This window comes from Pantherophis guttatus, chromosome 3, assembly GCF_059756535.1.
Source record: "Pantherophis guttatus breed Tessera chromosome 3, ASM5975653v1, whole genome shotgun sequence".
Taxonomy (NCBI): Eukaryota; Metazoa; Chordata; class Lepidosauria; order Squamata; family Colubridae; genus Pantherophis; species Pantherophis guttatus.
Window position 1 is genome coordinate 101323028 of NC_142065.1, and position 6492 is coordinate 101329519.

The window sequence follows — 6492 nt, forward strand, 5'->3', positions numbered from 1 at the left end:
ATGCTTCAGACAGACTCTGCCTAATTCACACAAAGATTAAAATAAGGGGGCTGAGTGGGCGGGGGGGACACAATGAGAGCACATTCAGAGTTGGATGATTCGGTTCCTCTAGCTCTTCCAATAAAAGGAGTTTTAAACCAATATGGCTTTTGTTTCTTGGTCTGGTCTGCATTTTAGAGCTGACATAAATGTAATGGAGACTTGAGAAAGTATCTGAACTATCCCCAGCCAGACCACACGTTACCAGCTAGCACTGAAGTTGTTAAGAAAGTCTGGAGCTATAATTCAGTCTTTGGTTTTCCCAACCCTGCACAAGGAATGTTCTTGCTTCTGGTGTGTATCATTCAGTTTTGCATTCTTTTACAAAAAATGTCTTCAGTTTTCCTTTTTAACGTTTTTTCCCCTTTTCCTTTTAATAACAATAGCAACTGATATGGCCCAATACTGTATAATACAAGAAACAAACATATTACAAACCACGGTACAGTTGTCATTCTATCCTCAATTCCCTCAAGAAACTTTTCTGTTAAAGTCTTATATTTGATCACATATGTATCCGCGCCCCCCCCCTTTCTCCATGTGTAAGAAAGAGAAAAGGAACCCATCTCCCAAATTTTATTCTCCTTTTCAGATTCTTTTATTTTTATCATGATTTTGGATTGTTTAAATTTTGTTAGTGTTTGTCTTGAATTTGGAAAAAAAATCCTACACTTTAATGAAGTCAGAAAATATTTTTTTAATTAAAAAGAGAATTTAATTCTCTTTCCCAGACCTGTTTGGCAGTTTTCTAAGGGTACCAGATCTGGTGTGCAAAAATCTGAATGACCATTAGACAGTAGCAAAGGGTTAGTGTTTGGTACTCTATAATCTCTGCAGCTCAGATCTGACTGTTTTAGATTTACTGATATTACAGCAGAAGACATTCTGAAAAACAGTTGGTACAGGAAGTATTTATTGTGTGAACCGAAACACTTCAAGTATTCACAATCCATTGTTGCTATGGTTCACTTTCATGTGTTTTGGTATTTTGTTATGCTTGTCTATGAACTGAAAGCGTCCAATTTATTTACATTGGATGATTTCTCTATGATTACTATTAAAATAGTATTATGATTTGAAATACTTGTGTAAAAGCGCCCTCTGGTGTATACAAAGAATCATATGTTTAATTTTTGTGAAAGAAAAAAAGCATGTAAATTTGACTCTATTCAGATGTAACTCTTTCTATTAAAAAGCTATTCTTCCTACTTGTAGTAGGAGAAGACAAATGGTAAACCAAGTATATTCTAAAAGACATGCTTTGGAACACTTTGAATTTTGTTATTCTATATGTTTCAAGTTGAAAAGAGTTGCTGACACAGTGCAAGCTAAAATTGGATAAAATCTCCCATTGCAAAATGAGAGGTTGCAGTAGTGAGTCAAGAAAATATTTCAAACATATCTTTTTAGTTTAATGTTGCTATAGTCATACGTTGCTTAAAAGTAATCACCAGTGCTTCTGATCTCCTTGTTACACGGGATCTCTCTTCTATCTACTTATACACTGTACCATGTTTCCCTGAAAATAAAACCCTGTCTTATATATTTTTTGACCCCGAAATAAGCACTTGGCCTTATTTTTGGGGAGGTCTTATTATTTTGGGGCACATGGAGCAAGATGGGGTTCTTCTTGCTGTCTTACCTGATTTCCAGCTCCGTGTTTAAATATTTTCGGGGAAGGAGGCTTATTTTAGCGCATGCGCTCAAAAGCCCAATTGGGCTTATTATCAGGGGATGTCTTATTTTCGGGGGAACAGGGTATCATCTCCCTACTTTTGGTCATGCCTTTATTACTACAAGGCAGGAGAGAACAATTTTGACTATTTCAGAAATTGAGACACAAATGAAGCAACGTTCTTGATTAAACACTATCAGTAAAACATTTCAGGCAATTTACATGAAATCAAACATTCATCAATAAATAACCTGTTTTGCTTGGCCATTTATCCTTTGAACCTGTAGCTGGATAGACATTAGTACCGTACTGGCAATAGCAATAGCACTTAGACTTATATACCGCATCATTGTGCTTTACAGCCCTCTCTAAGTAGTTTACAGAGTCAGCATATTGCCCTCAACAATCTGGGTTTCATTTAACAGCCTCGGAAAGATGGAGGGCTGAATCAAACTTGAGCCGGTGAGAATCAAATTGCTGGCAGTCGGCAGAGTTAGTTTGCAATACTACATTTTAACCACTGCACCACATTAAGCACCAATGCCACTCAACTCAAAAGTATGGACAAATTTAGTGGAACAAAATGTGGAAAAAAGTGAATGGTTCTTTTGGAATGAAAGAAAAACAACTTTGAAACCTACTGTTCTGTCCACTCCCATGAGTGGCCTTGCAGAGGCTCAAATAGCCCGGCAGTAACAAACGCAGGCTAGAGAAACTGAAGCTGGCCCTTTAATAAATAGTTCTCTTCCAAAGTATATATCAGTCCAATAGTTACTGGGCAATGTTCCAAAGGTCTTGGCAGACAGACAGCAGGCTAATGCAGGAATGCAGACTCTTGTCAAAAACTCCAAACTAACAGTTGTAACTCCACTGCATCCAAAACACCAACAAATTGTTCACCACGCCTTTCCAGCCCAGTCACACCCCTTTTATACTTTGTAGGGTGTGGCCCTACGTCTCCTGACCACACCTCTTAGGATGTGGCAATAGCTGTTCTCTATGATGTCTCCTACGGCTCTCTCTTGCATCCAATAGGGGCTCCCCCTCGTCGTTTCCTCCTCAATTTGGCTGGGGTCCATAGGCACGTCAGCAACTGTCAGTTCTTGCTGACTCACCAGTGAAGACGGCCCCTCTGGCACATAGCTCGTGACAGCTTCCTCCTCCTCCATATCATCCTCCAAATCAGCATGCGAAGATAAATCAGCCTCCGGGGCCGGGGTCACACCACCTACCAAGAAAGGCTTATAACAAAGAAATTTAAGTTCTGGGTCTTTCCCACCAACATTCACTCCATTTTACTTTAATTTCAGCATTAGCTAGGTGACAAGATGATTTTTTTTTCTTGCCAGTGGTATGTAGATAACACATATTTGGATAAAAGATTTTGGTGAGCCATAGCAGATGTTCTGTTAGAAAAAAGTATTATAATTACACCAGCATAACCTGTACCTAAGTCAGTGAATCTTTCTTTCCCTAGACTAGTGGCTCTAGATATTATGGGAATACAACTTGAGAATTCACAGCCAATGTAAAGAATCCAAGACCTCAGTGCCTTCCGCCATACCCTTAAAACCCATTTTTTCCAGCAAGCCGGGCTGGCTTAAGAAGAAATTTTTAAATGTTTTAATTGGTTTGTGATTTTTAATTTTTGGGCCAAATTTATATATATTTTAATTGTTTTTTAATATTTGTATTTCATGTTCTTAATTCTGGCTGTACACTGCCCTGAGTCCTCAGGGAGAAGGGCAGTATATAAATTGGAAATAAAATAAAATAAATAAATAAAAAATGTAGCTGATGCCCGGGAATTTATTAACAATTTTCGACTGCACAGGGAGAAAAAACAGCAGGCAAAAATGATGCAAAAACCTTACTGTGGCAAAATGAAATTCAGGTATCAAGTGTGACTAATTGGTAAGTAAAACCTCCTACATCACTGTTTGCAGTTTGCACTGCAAACTGTTTGCACTGTTTGCAGCTGCTCCAATGAGTTTTAAGAAACAGCCATGTTTAATGAACAACACCTTCACATTCTCAAACTAGAGAAGTATGGGCATGGAATTATGAATTATGCAAGTTTTGTCATTAAGAGCAAAATGTTTGACAGATTAACAGAGTTGGAAGAGACCTTGTAGGTCATCTAGTCCAACCCCCCGCCCAAGCAGGAGACCCTACAGCATATCTGAGAGATGGCAGTCCAGCCGCTTCTTGAAAGCTTCCAGTGATGAAGCTCCCACAATCAACAATTGGTGATTGTTCTCACTGACAGAAAAATTCTCCTTATTTCTGGGTTGAATCTCTCCTTGATCAGTTTCTATCTATTATTCCTTGTCTGGCCTTCGGGTGCCTTGGAAAATAGCTTGACTCCCTCCTCTCTGGGGCAGCCCCTCAAATATTGGAACACTGCTATCATGTCTCTCTTGGTCCTTCTCTTCACTAGACTAGCCATGCCCAGAATGCAAGTGTTCCTCAAAACGAAGGAGCCTCTTGCCACTGGGGTATGATAAAATGTAGAACTTCACATTATTTAACACTGTGCATCAATCTTCCATTAAAAAAAATTGAGGCCACAGTCCCAGGGGTGGGTTCTACTTACCTTTACTACCGGTTCGCAATGGGGTTGCATGCACGCGCTTCACTTGCATGCACGCTGTTCTGCACAAGCACAGAAGCTTTTGCGCATGCGCAGAAGCGTTTTGATGACATCAGGGTCAGTGGGCGGAGCCTCCCGCCAGTTTTACTACAGGTTCTATAGAACCGGAGGCAACCGTCCACTGCACAGTCCAACGTATACAGTAGATGCCTGGATTCTATTGGAGTCAATAGGTTTTAGTTTTAAGTAGGCTAGCACAGACTGATATTGTTAAAGTCTTATTTTTTCCCCCTCCCACCCCACTTCCTGCCCCATATTTTCTCAGAGATAGTTTAGCTACTGTTCTACGGCCAAGTGGAAGGCAAAATTTATTTTACATATTTAATAGCAGAGTCCAGAATAAATACAGGGACTGTTGTCAAATAGAGCATAGCTATTTTTTTTATTACATAACAGCTTCAGTACTTTGTCGAGATGGGGGGAGGTCACTGGACACACACAGAGATTGTTATTTTAGAGCTAAATTTGCTGTTTTACAGAAAGGGAGGAAAAAGTCAGAAAAGTTAACTTGGAAAATTTATTAGAACATGTGCATGATTCATCAGAAGCACATTCGCACAGTGCTAAGGTTGTCCCACTTAAGTCAAATGAGTTTTGCAGTAATATACATCTTACAAGCATTCTTCAAAATAATGTGTTTTATTGCTACAATTAACTCTGATTTCAAATATCAGATTAGAACACAGCTAACAGTAGCACTTGCATGAGCTCTCTAGACTCAGATTTTAATTATATAGACTAAGACTACTGGATCTGGGCTGCAAATATCCGGTAAGTGCTAAATGACAACAGCAAAATAAAGAAAAATCTTAACTCTCTGTTGCATCTAGCAGTTCCTTGGATTTTTGCAGGGGCAGAATACATAAAGTTAATAAAATGAATCAAATCTCCTAGCCCTTTGCCTTTCTTTGGCTCTCCTGCTGCTTTTGAAATGATAAGTAAGATTAATTGAAAATTAATTTGCGTGGGTCTTTAAACCTCTGAACATATTTAATAGGTTTTGTGAACATACACGTATCTGTTTTCTAAAGCAAAGCTCGAAAAGAAAAAAATCCAAGAGCCTTAAAAAACCATAAATAGACATCTTGGAATACATTAACATTCTAATTATTTAGATTTTTTAAATTATTTATTTTCTGCCATTATTATTTTATAAGTAACTCAAGGCAATGAATATACCTAATAGCCCTTCCTCCTCCTATTTTTCCCCACAACCACCCTGTGAGGTAGGTTAGGCTGAGACAGTGACTACCCCAAAATCACACAGCTGGCTTTCATATCTAAGGCGGCACTAGAACTCACAATCTCCTGGTTTCTAATCTGGTGCCTTAACCACTAGACCAGACTGGCTCTATAACCTACAGAATAACTACAGGTAATCCTTGATTTATGATCACAATTGAGCCCAAAATTTCAATTGCTAATCAAGACAGTTGTAAAGTGACCTTTCTTGCCACAATTGTTAAATGAATCACTATAATTGTTAAATTAGTATTAGTAATCTGGCTTCCCCATTGATTTTGCTTATCAGAGGATGGCAAAAGGGGATTACATGACCAAGAAATACTGCAACCATCATAAATACCTGCCAGTTGCCAAGTGTCCGAATTTTGATCATGTGACCATGGGGAGCTGCAATGCTCATAAGTGTAAAAAACTGTCATAAGTCACTTTTTCAGAGCTGTTATAACTTCGAATGGTCACTAAACAAATGGTTGTAAGTTGAGAACTACCTATATTCTGATTATAACCATTTTCAATTTTAAAAAATCTTCGAGTAAGGCACATGGGAATAAGCCAAACTGCTGAAAGTATACCATTCTCAGCAAGCTGCAATCAACAGATATAAATCCTATGTAGGGTACCAACAGAAAAGAGCTAACTAGGGACCTAGACAGGTAAAGGAGACCCTATAGATTTTACTCCACTAGCCGTTGCCAACTATAGAGGGCAGTGCTTGCCCTCTATAGTTCCTATAGAGGGCAGATCTCGAATCTAGGCTGCTGGCTTTCCATCTGACAAGCCCAGCATCTTAACCATTGAGCCATCATGCTGCCCAACTAGAGACCTATGAAAAGATATAAACAAATACCCAACACTAGTGTATCACCTCTTGTTGTTGTCC